The sequence below is a fragment of the Chlorocebus sabaeus genome, chromosome 7, assembly GCF_047675955.1.
Source record: "Chlorocebus sabaeus isolate Y175 chromosome 7, mChlSab1.0.hap1, whole genome shotgun sequence".
In the NCBI taxonomy this organism is placed as follows: Eukaryota; Metazoa; Chordata; class Mammalia; order Primates; family Cercopithecidae; genus Chlorocebus; species Chlorocebus sabaeus.
Genome location: NC_132910.1, coordinates 74,925,580 through 74,945,614, shown reverse-complemented (window position 1 = coordinate 74,945,614; position 20,035 = coordinate 74,925,580). Strand labels below are relative to the sequence as shown.

The window sequence follows — 20,035 nt, the reverse complement described above, 5'->3', positions numbered from 1 at the left end:
TATTTGACTATTTTTACCTACAAAAATGACAATTTCTATAGTATCTCAATATATCCTGCAGATTTTACAAATTTAGAAAATTTCTAAAAATTCTAGAAATTTCTAAATCCACTTTTAAAATTACGCATCTTGTTATTTCAATTTTTGGTGGAAATTGTGTATCATTGCTCCCATACCCAACATCTAGGCAGGCACTAAATAGGGATAAATTTTTCATTCTAAGATAAGATATGATAAAAGTTACAGTCATTCAGCTAACTTAGAAATAAAAATTTTTTTAAAGGGGAGAAGGAAGCAAGAAAATCAGAGGAAATGATGCTCTGAAAAATAACTACATCTTAAATATATACATATTTTTATAAATATAGGCAAGGAAGCACTCATGAGTGATGCTAATTTTAAAGGAAATCCAAAAGGAAGCCAAAAACTTTGAAACAGTCGAGGACACAGGATGAAACCTACATGTTGTGTGCAGTGATTCCTTTCAAACTGTTCTCTGCTTGTTCTTAGGGGAAATTGGGGCTTGTTATTTAAAGCTATTTTTTTTTTTATAAGCCCCATGAAGATGAAATAAAGTAGAGTTCAAGAAATAGCCTGAAAGACAGACATAGGTACTTATTTCCCGGTTTTGTTCAGGTAGAAGAGCACCTGGATGCTATGAGCCATTTTATAGAACACCATGAAATGTGGAATTATTAAACCAAATAATTATTAAACTCAAATAAACTAAATGTGTGTCTGTGCCAATTCAAATATTGCATTATATTTGGGTGTAGGAAAATGTTTTAAGTTATTTTAAAAAAAAGAAAAATTGAAAAAAGTAGGTCCATTTTATATATTTTCTCTTCAAAAATTGCCATCATTTGACTTTCATGGTAAAATAACTTGACCTGGTTTATGAAACAGTTGAGTTTTATGGCAATTGCATTTCAAAATAACTATTCTGAACTATTCCGCCTCTTTCAAAGGATTGTATGAAAATATAAAATAATAATTTGCTTAAAGAAAGCAAAAAAAAAATGTCCTATCTTTAATTTCTTTTCAAAATTTTATTTAGGGTTTTGCAATTTTTGTTTTAATTGGAAAAAAGTTCCCCACCTAAAAATATTCCCCTTTCAACAAGAATTGAGTTCTAAACAAATATTAGTCATCATAGAGGTAGTTTGATAGCTAACTCTAAGATATCTCTCTCCCCTTTATAAACTTTAAATTGGATAGGAAGGTTTACTTCAACTTAGAAGCTTCATATCATTTTCTCCTTTCTTCTTTTCCTAATTTATAACCCTACTCTGTAAAGCTGGCTGCTCAACTGCCTATTTTTAATGTGAAAGAAACTAAACAAAAGCCCTTACAGTGCTGCTCAAATATCTAATATATTAAACAAAAGTCTACTGACACAGAAAAATAACCAAACAACTGCTAATGATTTTCCTATAATTTCTGTATTTTTATCCAGTTTTTCCTGAAGGTCTCGCCAAATTCCAGGGGATGTTTTGGTTTTCTCACTCTGGACATTAGAGCCATTCCTAGTGTGCAGCTGCAGCTCATTTGCAGCAAGGGTGTCCGTAAAGCCTAGCAGACCCTGTGCATGGGCACGCCTCCTCCCTGACTTTTCTTAAACTAGTTTAATCTGTATATGAAAAAGAAGTCCTCCTAAGGTGGTTTTTATTGAACAGAATGGTAGCGGCTTAAAATGGAATAGAAATAGTGTTCAAGTGGGAAATTATATGAGACATGTATAGATAACACTTAATTAAAATTACCTCCTTACTTCTGTCCAACAGAGGCTTGCTATTAGTGGACAAAGAGAACAGCCTGTCCCATAAGTCTAATCTAATATATAGCAAATGAAAATAATTTTCTTGTATTTAAGGTCAGAAAACAATCACACTGCAAAGTCCTGAAATGAACACCAAGATATCTTGATCTGGAAGATATAATCATTCATATTTCTAATCAAGAACTTTCAGGATTATCAAGGCTCTTGCCTTGAACCTAACCCTGATCTTTCCTTACTTCAAATCTCTTACGTGCCATACCTAAACGTTTGCTATTCTGCTATTCTAATTTAGAACATTAAATGCTTCTCTGTATGGATAAGGGTCTGGATTTAAATGTGCCATACAGAAAAAACAATTCTCCTATTGTTACTTGAGTATGGACTGACACTCTGTACATTGTTTTGACTATATTGCTGTTAGGCTAAATCACTATTTTCAATACATTGGACAATAATGGAGAAGAGATAGTGGAGACAAATCAAGACTGTTGGCATAATACTGCTTCCTAGCTCAGTCTGCCCTCCCTCCAGCCCCCAGCCTCTGCCCCAGCCCTTGTAATTCAGCAGTTAACACAGAATCACATTAATAGTGTCTTGGGCTATGGCAGCACAAGTCTTTGCTAAGGCTTTTATGACCTATGTTTGCAAGTCTGTGGATTGTAGTCATGTTAATGGTAAACACTTGGTGCCCTCAGAGAAATTTCGCATTAATAAAACCTACAAAGCACAGTACTGTTTCTTTGAAGTTGCTGCTAAACATGTAATATTAGCTTGTGAAGCATTAGATGAGGAAATGAGCTCGATAAGGACTCCTGCAGTAATAGCTCTAAATTGATTATTTCCTTCCCAAAATAAACTTGTCAGGCAGCCCTGTGGGCTTACTTCCGAAGACTTGCTCTGCCCAGGAATTTTATCACAAGGAAATGAACAGCAAAAACCCAGACAAATATGATAAGGCACATTCACAAGATATTAATACAGTTATGAGATTCAACTTTTTCTTAATGAAACTAAGATCTCTTGAGAATGGCCATGAGTTAGATATTCATTAATTGCATCCCAAACATGAAGGAAGAAAGAATGGTGTCTTTTAATGCTATTATATTACATAGTCAAGCACAGAAAATTCCAAGTTAAGTAGAAAAGAAAGCAAATGCAAACCTGTGTGCATTGTGATGTGAACATTTTCACATTTATAAGTCCTATATAAAAACTTATGTAAAGAACAATTTTTCAAAAGATGTCCAAAGAACACACCCTTGAATTTAATAATACTTTATTTAGGTGTCATTCACTTGCATCTTCTGTTTGAAACTAGAGGCAAACATTTGCATTTTCTGTGGATAACCAATTTTTAAAATTCTTTATTAAGATCTTTTGGCAATGTATCTATATCAAAAAATATTTCTTTAAAATAAAAAAAGAAGCTGATTCAGGGAACGCATTTTCAGTATTCCTCAGACTTCTTCAATCGGTATTAGCCACACACAGCAAAGAAGGAATTTGGAACTGGGAATTCTTGTGGTTTGGGTTTCAATAAAGAAGAGACCCCTTTTTACCCAGAATGACAATGTGACAAGGATAGCTCTGTTTAAACACATTGTTGCTGCAATTGTTTTCAGATTAGTGTATAAATATTGACTTTTATAATTTGGAATGGTCAATTTTCCACCTAAATTTGTAGTTCTTCCCACATTCATTCTGGTCCAAAATTGAATCCAATTTTTTCTTAGGATATTTAAAGAAAAGTGTTAATCTAATAAAAGAACAGAGTTAAGACCACGGGAATTATTATCACTCTCTTTTCTTTTCAGAAAATACAATTATAAGAGTCTGGAAACATACTTTTTATTGTAGAAAGCATGTTTAAATAAAGTAAACCTAGATCTCAAATGCCACAATTCCCATTTACAAGACTGACAATTGCCATAGCTTTCCCTTTGTGTACTACCTTTGAAGAAGAAGTAAGACGTCAAAGCCATGGTTTTGTTGTGCTGTATATTTTTGTAATTTCTTCTGTAGACCTTAAAACATACAGGTTGCCAAGGCAGTAGATATAAAATATTTTTATTCAATTAGCATGTACGTCAATAAATGTACATGCAAAGAATCTTTTTGCCTTCTTACTTTCTAGTGCCATAACCATGTTTATGTATAAGTTCGGTTATACATAAACGAGCAACTAAAAAGAAAAAAACACTGCTCCTCAAAGAGCTTCCTATTTCTGAAGCAACTTAGATAAACTAGACAGGTAGATACATACATACCTACATACATACACACACATTCATAGTACATACATACATACATAGGTGATTAATAGATAAATACATAGATAGGTTACACTGGCAATAGATAAACAACAGTAAGGAGATAAATTTAAGCACAGAAGAGATTAGGTAGAAAATTTAAACAGGATCACTTAGGAATGCTATGGACTGAATTTTTTGTCCCCCACCCCCAAAATCAAATGTTGAAGCCAAATCCCCAATGTGATGTTATTTGGAGGCAAGGCCTTTGGTCATGAGGATGGAGCCATCATGAGTGGGATTAGTGTCGTTATAAGAAGAGACGTGAGAGAGCTTGCTTCCTCCCTCTCTGCTGTCCACCAGGTGAGATACAATGAGAAGATGGCTGTCTCTAAACTGAGAATCCAACCAGGCTGGTACCCTGATCTCAGACTTCCCAGCCTCTAGAACTGTGAGAAATAAATTTCTGCTGCTTAAGCCACTCAGTCTATAGTATTTTTGTTAGAGAAGCCCAAACTGAGTAAGACAAGGAAGGTCTCACTGAGAAAATGACATTTTTTAAACAAGATGAAAGAGCTGAGGGAGGTAGGATGAAGACACCCAGAAGAAGAGCATTTCAGGAGGGAAAGCAGAAGTGCAAAGACTCCACAGAGAGCACGTGCCTGTGTGTGTCAGGAGTGAGGAGGCTGGAAATGCTGGAACAGCCCATGGGTGAAATGAGGCACCTGATCCCTTAAGGGCTTCTTCTCTGGCTGAGGTGTAATGCCATTGTACGCCTTTGAAAAAAGAAGTGACATGGTCAGAATTATGTTGTTAGAGGCCATCCCCTAATGGTATTCAGTACCACAGGCAGACAATCGTAAACAAGGCCAAAAATCACCGTTATCATTTTTTCAAGACAAAAAGAAAAATCGTCATTATCATATGTTGCTCCTGCAACATATGTGTCTCTTCTTTACCTTCCAAATTATCGTCAGTAGGAAGATAAGGGGCAGAGAAAAACAAAAACACGCAGTGGCTGTTAGAAAAAGCTGGGGGTTAGAATGACATCCATGCACAGCTGCAATGCATTTTTCAAGTGTGAAAATTGCATAGAAGCAAAAATGACTATGTCAAATGTAATTGCTTCGCATTCTCTTTCCTAGGTTTAAATAATCTATAAATTCGTATTCAGAAGTTAAGCTTACATTTGGAAAGTGACTAGAATGTTTGGCTTTACAGAAATTTTCTAACCTTTTAAACTGATACAGAATGCAATTAACAAGGCTATTTCAGATCAAAATCCTCTACCCAATAGGCCATGTGTCATGGCCATATTCAGCCACTCTGTTCACCACAATATCCATTATTAAGTGATGAGCTACCCAAATCTCAAGAAATGAGATTTGAATGTCTATTGTTAAATCTTATAATGATGTTATCACCTTTGCTGAGGTTTATTCAAGTTAAATATGATAATTTGTGACTGAAAATTCCACAGTACTTTATTTTATTGTGAAGCCTTTCCAAACTATTGCCTTGGTCCTGCAGTGTACGAAATTATTTCTTCAAGTACTGACCCCTGTTCTCCACATACGAATTCCCAATGTTTGGCCCTACAAATATCCAGCATCTTCAAAGAGTAAGGCAGATAATACCACTGGGTAGGAACAGGGATCTCTCAAGGGAGTGAAAAGGGGCCACTCACGCAGGTGCCCTGGAACTTCGGGCAGATGGCAATGAGCACTAAAACATTGCAGTAATGAGCAACTGCTGCTTTCAGAAAGATGTCCCTAGTTACTCTGTCTGCCCAAACCATTGACAGCCTTGTTATGCAATCAGTGTATTGTGCCTAATGTGACCTGAGTGTCAACTTGTTAGCAACATTCTGTTGACATTTCCAAAGACAGAAGAGGGGATAGAAAGGGAGAAAGAAAGAAAGAAAAACAGAGAGGGAATGAAAGAGGGAGAGGGACATACTAAAAAGTTTTTTTTTTTTTTTAATTTTGGGGAAAATAGCCTTTTAATAATCCCAGTCAATTAGCATCGGTATACGAATTATTGGTTTAGTTTCAGAATAAGTTGGTTATCTTAAGAAAGTCAATAAATAACACATTTCATGTTGTAGAATTAGTGTTTTTATCATTAGGGTCACCCTAAGCCAAGAGTGAAGTCCATGACTGTGTCTTTTATAAGTCTTCCATATCTGCTGGCAACTGCCACATTGGGTGTCTACTTCCCAGGTTCCTTGTTTGAGTGAGAAGCCCACAGCTGACAGACAACTCATAAGTTCTATTGCTTTGCTGACCTAGTTGTGTATAGCTTCTTCTCTAGCCAGTTTCACAATTTAGCTATTTTACTTAATTCACTCAGGTTCAGGCTTCCTATGCTTTCAAATTAATCTGATAAATTAGTCTGTGCTAATGGGTTGGGATTATGGCTAAAAGATTCTAAGTTTCTTCATGTAAAAAAGAAAGGCAGAATTTTTTGAATTTTTATTTTTATATTTCCATAACTTATTGGGGTACAGGTGGTATTTGTAAGTTCTTTAGTGGTGATTTGTGAGATTTTGATGCACCCATCACCTGAGTAGTATACACTGCACCATATTTGTAGTCTTTATTCCTCATACTCCTCCCAACCTTCCCCCAGAGTCTCCAAAACCCATTGTATCATTCTCATGCCTTTGTGTCCTCATAGCTTAGCTCCCACATATCAGTGAGAACATACAATATTTGATTTTCTATTCCTGAGTCACTTCACTTAGAATAATAATCTCTGATTTCACCCAAGTCACTGCAAATGCTGTTTATTCATTCCTTTTTATGGCTGAGTAGTAGTCCATCATCTATACATTCCAGTTTATTTATCCACTCATTGATTGATGGGCATTTGGGTTGGTTCCACGATTTTGCAATTGTGAATTGTGCTGCTATAAACATGCGTGTGCAAGTATCTTTTTTGCCTAATGACTTCTTTTCCTCTGTGTAGATAACCAGTAGTGGGATTGCTGGATCGAATGGTAGTTCTACTTTAAGTTCTTTAAAGAATCTCCACACTGTTTTCTATAGTGGCTATACTAGTTTACATTCCCACCAGCAGTGTAGAAGTGTTCCCTGATCACCACATCCATGCCAACATCTATTGTTTTTTGATTTTTTTATTACGACTACTCTTACAGCAGTAAGGTGGTATCATATTGTGGTTTTGATTTGCGTTTCCCTGATCATTAATTATGTTGAGCATTTTTTCATATGTTGGCTGGCCATTTGTTTATTTTATTTTGAGAATTGTCTATTCATGTCTTTAGCCCACTTTACCTACCTATCACAATGGTTTCAGCCCAATTAGACCAACAGATAACTTATAATTCTGCACTCACTGTTTGGAAATTAAACCTGTAGGTAACATAAACTACCTATGCATGTTATTTCAAAAAGGGAATGCAATGTATTAGTTATAATATAAAGAAAACAAGAGAGGGTCATTTATATAAAACTAAATGTTTCTCTATGTAAAGCTCTGTACTCTAAAAGACAAAGTGAAGTAGTCAGATGTTTGCATTTCTATGTGGAATCATGGTGACTAGAGCATCTGTAAGTGTAGACTGCTATGAGAAGTGCTACTGGTAAACTCATTCTTCAAAATGGTGAACAACTTTAAGTAGAGTTCATGCAAAGCAAAATTCAATCTTTCCTTGATTTATGCAATGGTTGTTACTGCAGACACACTCAAGTGTGACTCCCAATTAGTTATACCTCTTTACAATCCCCTCCTCTTGAGTGTAGGTGGAACCTGAGACTTGCTTCTAACCAATAGACTATGACAAAGTTGATGAGATATCAATCCAGTGATTATTGCCCACCAGGTGGCAAAAATGAAAGGATTTAATACATGTCATTAGGGTTTCTCAAAGTTGATTTTGAGTTCATTAAGAAAGATATGATCTTGACTTGGCCTGACCTCATCCGGCCAGCCCTTTAGATGAAAGTCTAGAGATCAGAGAGACTGGAAGCAGCAGAGTTATCTCTATTGCTGGCCTTGAAGAAGCAAGTTGCTATGAGTTCTACAGCTGCAAGGATATGAATTCTGCCACCAACCATGTGAACTCAGAAGAGAACTTAATCCTTAGATGAGACCATATCTCTGGTCAATATCTTAATAGCAGCTATGTGAGACTTTGAGCAGAGGACTCAGCTAAGTGTGTCCAAACTAGTGGCCTATAACCCATAGAAAATGTGAGATAATAAATGCATGTTTTTTCAAGCTGCTAAGTGCCTATGATTTGTTACACAACAATAGAAAACAAACAGTTACATTTTTCAAATAGTGAAAAAATAAAGCATACAAAACTCACTTCATGTATATATATGTAAAACACAGGTTGAGATTCACATGATTCCAAAGTTTTCACCTGTAATAACATCCAATGTTAGTCAGAACATGTGAGAATTCTTCCTTGTATAGGCTATCCCTCTCACTGCAAGATGTCTGGCATTTCTGGATCCTAACCACTAACTGCCTGTAGCATCCCACCAATCACTATGTCAAAAGAAAAAAAAAAAGATTCTAAAACATTTCAAATTCCCACTTTGGAGGCTCTATTTCGTTAGGTAAGACTCAATGGCAGATAAAGATATTGAAAGTCTTTATTACTGGAGCCAAGGTTCTGATTCTAAGATTTAGGCAAAGTCCTTCCATTTTGGGTTGAGGGGAGATTAATAACAACCTTCAGAAACTGATAAACAGCAAGAGATCCATTTCCCTAGAGGGCAAAATGGACAGAAAACAACAACAACAAAGTTTTAGGTAAAATTGTAGGGCGTACTGGATTTCCTGAAGGACGTTATTGTTCCTTATGAACACATACGTCTTACCCTAAGGGTGACAACGTCAGAGATGACTGAATAAGGTAAGGCAATGGTAAACAATTTGGGAAACTTTTTTGGAAAGTGAAGGACTTTAGAGTTTGTGTTCTTCAAACGCTGTCTTCTAGGTTATTAAATCAGCTAGCCAGACACCAGATAATAAGACGTCATCTTTCTTGTTTGTTTGTTGCCCAAGAATTATCTGAGAAACTGAGGAAACTTGAGTAGATTCTTGAAGATAACAAAAGAGTAATTACAATCATCTCAGTTTTACCAAACATTTAATTAAAAACAGATATAGAAAAACATGTGTTTCTTATCCTTCAGTTGTTTTATAATCAGCAAGGAAAATGAGAAAGTAGCAACTCAGAAAATTAAGAAAGCAAGGACATTTTAAAGAAAGCATTCTGAGGTGCAAAGGAAAATCTTGGGTGCATAAACTGGAAAACAAAGGTGAAAACAATAAAAATCAACATTATTAACATTTTTAGGGACTTTTTGTTTCCATGGTCTATGACTATTTTGTTGAATATATATCCCTAATTTTTTCCTCATTTAAATGATCTGATTTGGACTGCCATGATATTGTTTGACCTTTTTTTAAATCAAGGAAAGTTTCTGCCAGAAGTATTGAAATTTTTCCCCAAAAAAATGTCAGTTGTGTTTACTTTGTTGGTGATTCTTTTCATTTATGTTTTCTAATAAGCTATTGTTTATATATGGAAAAACATTTTCCTTATTAAAAGTTTTAAAAAGAGCTGTGACTCTGAATTTTCCCAGCATCTAATTTTTTTCTAACTTTTTGTTTTTTAAATTTCAGGAGTACATGTGCAGGTTGGCTCTATAAATAAATTGCATGTTGTGTAGGTTTGGTGTACATATTATTTTGTAAACCAGGTGATACCCATAGTATCCAATAGGTAGTGTTTTGATCCTCAGCCTCCTCTTACCCTCCACACTTAAGTCTCTTGGTGGGTCTCTAAGAACTTGTTTCATAAATCTATGTGCTCCTGTGTTTGGTGCATATATATTTAGGACAGTTAAATCTTGTTAAATTGAAACATTTACCACAATGTAATGCCCTTCTTTGTCTTTTTTGATTGTTGTTCGTTTAAAGTCTGTTTTGTCTAAAATTAAAATAACAACTCCTGCTTTTTGTTTTGTTTTGTTTTCTGTTTGCTTGTTAGATTTTTCTTCATTTCTTTACTTTGAATCTATGGGTGTGGCTGCATGTGAGGTGGGTCTCTTGAAGACTGCATAGCATTGGGTCATGTTTCTTTATCCAACTTGCTACTCTGTGCCATTTATTTGCAGCATTTAGCCCATTTACATTCAAGGTTAATATTGATAGTGCAGATTTGATTCTGTCATCATGATGTTACCTGATTATTATGCAGACTTGATTGTGCAGTTGCTTTATAATGCCAACAGTATAGGTACCTAATTGTGTTTTTGTGGAGGCCAATAATGGTCTTTCATTTCCATGTTTAGCACTCCATGAAGGACCTCTTGTAAAATAGGTCTGGTGGCAATGAATTCCTTAGTATTCGCTTGTCTGAAAAGAATTTTACTTCTCTTTCTCTTATAAAGTTTAGTTTGACTGGATATTAAATTATCAGTTGGAGTTTCTTTCATTTAAGCATGCTAAATACAGGCTCTAATCTCTTTTGGCTTGTGTGGTTTATGCTAAAAGGTCCATTGTTAGTCTGATGGGCTTCCCTTTGTAGGTGACCTGCCCCTTCTCTCTAGCTGCCTTTAACATTTTTTTCTTTCATTTTGACCTTGGAGAATCTGATGAGTGTGTGTCTTGGGGATGGTCATCCTGTCTGTATAGGATCTCACAGGGATTCTCTGCACTTCCTGTATTTGAATGCTGGCCTCTCTAGCGAGGTTGGGGAAATTTTCATTGATATCCTCAAATATGTTTTTCAAGTTGCTTGCTTTCTCTCCCTCTTTCAGGGACACCAGTGAGTCTTAGATTTGCTTTTCTACATAGTCTCATATTTCTCAGAGATGTTGTTCACCCTTTTTTATTTTTTCTTTATTTTTGTCTGACTGATTTAGTCCAGAGAAGCAGGCTTTGAGCTCTGAGAATTGTTTCTCAGCTTGGTGTGTTCTGCTGTTAATATTTGCAAATTGTATTATGAAATTCTTATAGTGTGTTTCCAGCTCTATCACATCAGTTTGATTCTTTCCTAAAATGGCTATTTCGTCTTTCAGTTCCTGTATCATTTTATTGCAGTCCTTAGATTTTCTGGATTGGGTTTCAACTTTCTCCTAAGTCTTAATGATCTCCATTCCTATCCATATTCTGAATTCTGTCATTCCAGCCACTTTAGCTGAGTTAAGAACCACTGCTAGGAAACTAGTGTGGTCATTTGCAGGAAAGAAGACACTCTAGCTTTCTGTTTCCAGAGTTCTTGCCCTCATTCATTCTCATCTGTGTAGGCTAATGTTCCTTTAACTGTGGAGTAATTTTAGTATGGTCTTTGTTGACTTTGTTTCTGGATGTTTTCAGAGGGACAAGGTTTTGTGCTGGGACTTTATTTGTAGCTGAAGTCTTGTCTTTGGTTTCATGGGGTGAGGGAATAATATTAGCGAAGTGACTTTGGGGCTGATTTTTTGGCTGTGATCCAGTAAATGGTGGTTAGGCGCACCATCCAATAGGGAAGCTGCTGCTCAGCCACTTGGCTTCTCTGAATTTCCTCATGTTTGTAGCCATGCTCCCTCTCAGTTCTCTGAGAGTGTGGCCTCCTCTCCCACTCGAGTGCTGGAGGCAGATTTTGGCTTGGTGTTCCTGGGCTGCATACCACAGTCGTAAGGTAAGCTCAGGTTTTATGTTCCCTTCATAGCTTGCAGGCAGAGGAGAAGGAAACTTGGCAGTGTCAATGGCAGAGGGCCTTTCACTTATCTCCTGGTGCTCCACCCCAGAGAAATGCAGAGCCACTACCAATCAGATCAATTAGCCTTGGGTGGAGTGACTACACTGTGGCCCAAGCTATAGGACCCTGCCTGGTGATAAGCAGGGGAGGTGGGGGCTCACAGCGAAGACAGATTGGTCTCTTCTCCTTAGGATGGCTGTGGTGGGATGGAGGTGTGAGTAAAGCAATCAGAGTCTTTGCTCCTTCCCCAGCCCAAGGGCAGCAAGGGCAGTACCAGCACAGTGGCAGTGGCAGAGAGGCCTTCACTTGCCTCCGTGAGATCCACCCCAGAAACACCGAACTTCTGTCAATGGGAATGTTCAGCTTGGGGCTGAGGAGTGGCTGCACTCCTGACCCAAGCTGGGGGCCCTGCCTGATGAAGAGTAGGGAGTCAGAGACTCACAGGGAAGAGAGACTGAACTCCTCCGTGTATGGTGACTGTGGCATGCTGGAGGCACAGGTAAAGATCTCAGGCTCTTTATTCTTTCCCCAGTTTAGGTCAGCAAGGGTAGAACTGCTGCAGTGGTAATGGCAAAGAGGCTGTCAGTTGTCTCTGGAAGCTCTACTCCAGGGAAACACAGAGCCACTACCAGCGGGAATGCTCAGTCGGGAGTGAAGTGGCTGCTCTGCAGTTATGATCTGGGGGCCCTATCTTGTGAAGAGTAGTGTGAGGGGGTTCACAGAGAAGAGGGTCTGTGGCTGTGGTGTGCTGGAGGTAGCGGTGACAGGTCCAGGCCCTTTGTTCTTTCCCCAGCCGGTGAGCGGTAAGGGTGGTACCACTGCAGCTGCAATGTCAGAGGGGCTGTGGTTTGTCTCCAGGATTTCCAACCCAAAGAAACACAGAGCTGCCACCAACTCAAGTGTTCAGGATGGGATAGGGAGGTTGTGCTGAGGGCCTGCTCACTGAAGAGCAGGAACCCATGTGGAAAACAGTTTGGCCACTTTTCTGTAAGGCAGCTGCTCTGTGCTGGGGGCCTGAATTAGTCCTTTATCACTTCACTTCCTCCAGAGCCTGAGGGCAGTAGGGGCAGGAGCTGCAAAGCAGCATAACTGATAGGTCTGCCTACTCCCTCTGGGAGCTTCACCCCAGGAAAGTGCCAGGCTGCTACCGGTCAGTGAGCTCAGGCAGGGCTGACCTGGCCATTCTAGAGTCCCAGGCCCTTGTCCAGTGAGGTGCAGTGGAGGTGAGGCCTGCAGTCAATTCATTCGTCAGTCTTGTGGATTCAGCCCCTATCCTGGACATATGCAAGGGACTTTGACCTCCCCCATTGCCAGAGCTGCAGGTGCTGGTGCCGGGTACCTAGGGATCCAAGGCCCCTGAGATTCCACATGTGCCTGAGCAGCAGCTCTGCCCAGATTCCAAGTAGCTCTCTGTCAATGTGGAGGTCCCAGTGGGTGACATCATGGGGGAATCTCCTGACACTATGGTTACAAAGGTCTGTGGCGGAAGTTGTGTTCGGGGCAGGGAGGGGGTCTCACTCACTCAGTTTCCCCACAGTGGGGAGTCTTCCCCTGACGCCATGCCAATCCCAATTGGGCGGCTGTCCTGACTCACTCTTCTTTGTTCTCCATGGATTGCCTTACTTCCTTTAAGAATCCCAGTGTGTCCACCTGGACCATCCAGTTGAGGAGCTAGTGTTTACGCACCACTCGCTGCTCTCCATGAGAGCAGTGTACACTAGCCACTTTTAGTCAGCTACCTTGACCTCCTCTCCCCTAAGTTTTTAAATTCATTCTTTTAGATTTTCTGGGTTAACAATCTAATCTTAGAATCTGGACTTCATGCATATATATCTTACATCTTATACTCTTTTTTCTTTTGCTTTTTTCTAATTGTATTGCCAAGTATCATCACACAAGTTAAAATATGCTTTTCAGTGAATGAACGTTAAGCAGAATGTTAGCTTTCCTTTGAGGCAAAACTGTTTTTAGTATGTTGAAACCATGTCCATCCACTCCTATTATATTACATTTAAATCGGGTTGTCAATAAGCTAATATTTACTAACAAATGTTAATTAAAATGATACTTTTTACATCTACTGAAATGTTTTCTTTCACTTCTGTTCTATTAATATGATATACTATAAGTTGTAAACACTTGCTGTGGAAACAGTTGTGTTTTAATAATATACACGTGGAGTTTAAATGAGAATATTTTAATTACTTGTCATTTAATAATTATTATGTTCTACCATAAAGCTAATTCATGAAAATGTCAGTTATAAAGTCTGCCAACACGGGCAGCTTCAGCATTGTGTACTCATCTGAGTGTAAGTTCAAACAGCCCAGAACCTTCCATGTCACTTTTAGTTGCCTGTTTGTGTCTCCAATTCCTTGGCTGCATATTTCCTTGTCTCAATAGCAGATTCAAAATAAATAATAATTAGTGAAGTGAAAATGAAAAAAAACTTTGAATTACTTCAATTATGTCATTCTATGTGAACACTTAGTATTTTTGTGCTAAAAATTAAAACACCAAAACTAATATTTGTTAGTACAAATGAATACAATTTTTACTGAGTTTTAATGTCTTTCCACTTTATCCATTTTAATTGCTATGTGTTTGCTTTTTTAACAACTTTATTGAGGTACAATTTGCACAGCAAAAGAATCATTCATTTTAAGAATACAATGATTTTTCACAAATTTAGAGTTGTGAAACCATCACCACAACCTAGTTTTAGAGCATTTCCACCAGCCCTAAAAGATCTCTTGTGCCCTTCTTCAATCAGTCTTCATTCCTACCCGCAACCAGAGGCAATCATTGATCTGCATTCCAACTCTACAGATTTGCCTTTTTTGAACTTTTCAAGTAAGGGGAATTATACACTATGTAATATTTTGCGTCTCACTTCTCTCACTTAGCATGATGTTTTTGAGGTTTATTCATGTCATGGCATGTATCAGTACATCATTCCTTCTTATTGCCAAATAATATTCCACATATAGATATACCACATTTGTTAATTCCTCTACCAACTGATGGGCATTAAACTGTTTTCACTTTTTGGCTATTATTAAAAACGCTGCTATGAAGATTGGTGCACAAGTCTTTGAATGGACATATGTTTTAATTTATTCTTGCATAAATATCTCAGAGTGAAATTGCTGTGTCAGATAATAAATTTATGGTTAACTTTTTAAGAAACTACCTTGCTTTTAAAATAATAAACAAATCATAATAATAAAATGTTGCATCAAGGCTATGACCTAGTTGCCTAAATTTTAGCCTTTAAAGATATTTTGCTTTTCTTATAATTCATTTATTAATTGCCAGTTATATAGATGACTTATTATATCAGACTGTAACCAAAAGTTCAAAGTTTCATTGCTATGTAGCTATTAAAATTATTGAATTAATTGTACTTTGTTCTTTTTATACCATTTAATTACTTTATTTTTCCTTCTATTTTTTCTTGTTTCATTCTTGTGTTATTTATTTTTGTTTTAATTGCTTTGTTTTAATTTTTTTGTATTTCTAAGCTATATGATTATACATATAAAGCATAATTTAAAAATCTATCCATTACTATTACTCATTTCATTTTATGAAATTTACTAAAATAATTTTCTAGAATAGAGGGAAGATATTTGAAAATGATTTACTTCAAGTGTCAAATACATTAGGTATACCAATAAAATTTGATAACTAAAAGAAACCAACAGCCCTTTACGTAATTATTTGGTGATCAAAAGTTATTTGTCTCAAGCTGCCTCTTCTTCTCTGCACAGACATTGAGCACTGCCAATTTCTTTTAATAAAAAAAAAAAATAGAGAACTGTTAGGAGTCATACTAAACATTTTCATGGAGGAGAAAAACAGTATATTAGAAAACAATGGAAGAAAAACTAGTGTGTGAGAGGAAATGTAAGATTAACTAGAATTTGGTAGAAGTCACTGCCTAGTCACCAAGAGTATGGTCAGTCAGCAGATAGCTCCCCCAGTTGGTTCCCAAATGGCCATCTTCAACTGTAGAGATCTGGCTAAGGTCACACCCATGTGTGAGTGCCCACTGTGGTGACTGAGCAAGGCAGGAATATCAAGACCTGATTTTCAGTGCTGCAGAGGACAAAAACTCAGCCATTTGGGCCCAAAATGGGACCCCGGCTCTGTATTTCAGTACTCACTCCAGAGCACCCTGCCATTTTGGTGCATCACAGTTGCACTTCCTTTGCCCCATCCCACTTCTGACACCTTCCTTTCACATTAATTGATCCAAAGACATCAGAATCTGAACTAAACAGGGTGCGTGAGTGGGAGTGGGAGGAGCACTACACAAAAATGACTGGACACTGCCTTGCGGTAGCAGTTAGCAGAAAATGGAGATATTTAGGTTAAATTCAAAGATGGTCATGTTGAAAGACCTAACATACTGTCCGATTTAATAGTAAAGGTGAGTAATACTCTTTGCCATAGTCTAGATCTCTCTGAATTTGATCTTCACAACAAGTATAGTTACTTTGTTTAACTGAAGAATCTTATAAAATCTCTGCTTTTTCAATAATTGTTAAAGTTTATTGCATACTACAGTGGGTCAGATGCAATCCTTGGTTATTGGACTTTCTCCATTTTCTTTAGCCTCTGTTGGAAAGTTGGGAATTGTTCGTAGAAAGATTTTATGAGCCTGACCTGGAAATAACAATATCACATTATATTCCCGAGAAATCAATCACATGGCCACAGGCAGAGGAAACAAAAATACAGATTAGCTGAATGTCTAAGAGAGAGATGAAGTGAGATTTGTGAGCAGCTGGCTAGTGTCTTTCAAGGATATCAAGCAAATAAAATGCCTTGAACCATGCTGACAATTTTCCCCAAAGCAACAGATAACTTCTTTAGAAGAGCAGGAAGCAGGACAAGTAATAAGCCAGTTAGAATTGGGACATTTGCTTTTGAAGGGTTCAAGGCACAAAACAAAACCCCAAAGAATCTCTTCTTTGAAAACATGAACAGCTGGCACAGGAACATACTGTCACACTGGATCTGCTTACCTGTGGGGCAAGTTTGCCAAACCAGCAAAATAAACCATGCAGGGATGAAGTTCTGATTTGGGTCTGGCTCACTCCACAATCCCATCAGGTTTCTGGGCTTCCGAGAAAGCATCTAATCTTCTCACCTGTGATCTTCAAAGAGGAAGTCTCATCGCTATTTAAAGACAGATGAATTAGAAAAAAAAAAAAAATCTATGAATCTTTTTTCAACGAGGAATTCAAGACAAAGAAGAATAACGTTTTAAAAGTAAGATTTACAAAAAGTTTTATTAAGCAAGAAGCACAGAAAGAATTACTTTTGAAAATGATTTACCAGAGAAAATATTTTAAAATGTATTGTGTTGGTTACTTATTGCTATGTAACAAATCACTCCAATAAGTGTAAACTTTTCTTACTGCTCATGCATCTATGAACCTACTAGAATCTGATTGACATAGGCTAGGCTCAACTGGGAAGCTCTTTTTGCATATCTATTAATTACCTAGGGTGGCTCTGCTGACCAGCAGACTACCCATGGTTATATTATTTCCATGATCTGCCAGAAAGAAAATAAAACAAGCAAGAACATGTGAGATCTTCAAGGCTTGCACTTAGAATACAAACTGTGACTTTTGCTCATATGTCATCAGCCAAAGCAAGTCACATAGCCAAGCCCAGAGACAAGATGAAATGAGTACATGCCATCTATGATGGCGAGGCCGTAGCAAGGGAACAGATGCAAGAAGAGGTGAAAGAAATGAGGAAAATAATGCAATAAACCACAATTTATTTTAACAAAATTTAAGTAATAACTTCAAAAGACAGACATGATAAAGAGATTGTCTTCTTTCTTTTTTCATCAGGATATAACCAGATGTTTAAATCTTTGGACTCAGTTCAAAAATTCATTTCTATCAATGTGTCTTTTCAGTGTGAGATCAGTATGTTTAAAGTGATAAGAAAAAAGAAGAATGGGCAAATAGGAAAAAATTTAAATGGAATTGAACATTAAAAAAATCCTATAATTATAAATTTTATAAAATCAATTTAAAATTAGTTATAACAATACAGAGAAAACCTACTAATGTAGAAGATTAAGTCAGACATCTGCGACCCACCTTGAAGCACTCTGCCATGTTCCAGAAGAAAGAAAACAAAACAGCAACAGAGAAGGTATTAAATTGGAGAACAGCACACAGAGACCCAAATTTGATCAATAATTCTGAAAAATAGAACAGAAAATATACTGAAATAAAGTATTAGTAGAAAAAAAATTGAATTGAATCTAAACATTTAAAGAGGTTACATCCGAAGAGTAAAAACCAAACCAGATATACCCTGCTGAGAAGTGAAAGACAACCAGCCTAGAGGTGGTAAAAAATGTAACCTAGCACAAGAGAACAGTTACACTGAGGCGGGACTTCTGCACCACACCAAATGCCAGAATATGGGAAAACGGCTACAAATGCATCAGGGGAACAAATTTTAAGCCAGATGCTCTATGTTCACTGAAGCTTTGTTTCATGTGTAAAAGTAACTGAAAGAATATCATCTATTTATTTATCCTGGAAAAAAAATACCAAGAAAGTATTCTATTAAGGTTTATCTGCACATATAAAAGGGGAAATTATGGCCTAAGAACAGTAGAAGTGAGTCTCAGAAAATATGTAAACATAGCATTGAGTATAAGCAATTGTTTAACAACATTATATCAGAAAGTACATTTTAACACTATTTGAAAGAAAAGTAAATTAATTCTCACATAGTAATAAAATAATACTTTAAAATAAGAAGCTGGGTAAAAAATTGTAGATTGTGTATTTTTAAAAGAATATGATAGAAAAGAACAAAATAAGTTTATGACACAAAATTATAACTCATGAATCTTTAAGCTGAATCATAATAAAATACAGGATCACATAATTAAAAACTAGTTTTTCCAAAAAAAAACCAGAAACAACAGAAGGAGGGTATTTTCATAGCTCTCTGTCCCTGTTACATCAAGCAAAACACAAATGAAGAAAGATATGGGTAGCAAATCAGTTAGAATGCCTTGGCCAATAATAGAAAACAGAATTCAAAAGTTTAAAAATTGGGGAAAATATTTATTTCCTTTTTCCTTTTTTTATTTTTAATGTTTTTGGTCTTTAATAAGAGGAAGTCGGATGAAAGGCTGTGACTCTGTGATATCAGAAAAGACCACCATATCTTTAATCATCTGCTCTGTAATTTTCCCTATGACTAACTCCCTTCCTGGTTGTAAGATTAAAATCACACTCTTCATCCACACATGCAGACATGGCAAAGTCCTGGGGAAGGAAATGGATAATTAACTCCTTATTTCTTTCCCTGTGTGTCTCTGTCTCTCTCTCTCTCTCTGAATGAAAAATATTTTATACTCAATATCTCTCCAGCAGATTTCTCCTGGATTTATGCTGCTCACTCCATCAGCAGAGACAATTTACTCTTAAACAATAATCAATTAGGTAAGCACTCTGCTAATGAACATTGAAAAATAAGCTTAAGGAAAGGTAAAAATGAATAAGTATGAAAGAAGAAAATATTGATTTTTGAAACAATAGAATTAATAAATAATTTTCATAGATATTTTGCTAGAAATTAAACCAATAACAGACAAACTCTTAGTGTAATAAATAATGTATAAATATACAAAATTAGAAATAAAGGTGGAGATATTGCCATGGTTTTAGAGTATTTTTTTAGAAAAATAAGATACTTAGCAAAATATATAAAATGAACATACAGGAAAAAAATACATTTTTCTATTTTATTAACACTTATCAATTAAAAAACACAAGAGCAAAATGTTCCAGAGCAGCAAGAACTCTCAGAAACTGCAGTGAAAAGTGGGAAAGGATGCAGTCACTCTGGAAATCTGGGAATCTATACTAAAACTAAGCATATGCCTCCCCAGCAATTCCACTCCTAAGTACATACCTGATAGAAATTTACATGCCAACAAACATGGAAAAGTATGTTTATAGTAACATTATTTAAATAATCCCAAACTGAAAACAACTCAAATGCCACCTACTATAGAATACATAAATAGTGTTTCATATGTAAAATAGAATTCTACACAACAATGAAAAAACTATAGCTAAACCCAACAATGAATCAAAAATACAATGTTGAACAAAATGATCTAGACATAGAAAAGTGAAGTTCCACATAAGGCATAGCTAGTTTACAGTGGCAAACATTAGACTACTGGTTATCCCCAAGGGGATTAATGACAGTTGG

The 20,035-nt window shown here is 36.6% G+C and overlaps 1 long non-coding RNA gene across 7 annotated transcripts in view; it reads right to left on the bottom strand.

Moving 5' to 3' along the window:
• LOC119621742 (uncharacterized) overlaps positions 1 to 20,035 on the bottom strand; it is a 472,197-nt gene that overhangs the window by 23,446 nt on the left and 428,716 nt on the right. For 6 of the 7 annotated variants that reach the window (XR_012093424.1, XR_012093427.1, XR_012093428.1 and 3 more), the window contains 3 exons: positions 17,890 to 17,993; positions 16,792 to 16,945; positions 14,295 to 16,429 (listed from right to left, as the gene is read on the bottom strand). This is a non-coding gene — a long non-coding RNA (uncharacterized lncRNA). Of the gene's footprint in view, positions 1 to 14,294; positions 16,430 to 16,791; positions 16,946 to 17,889; positions 17,994 to 20,035 lie in introns of those variants that run through there. The other variant, XR_012093425.1, reaches the window with a different exon arrangement.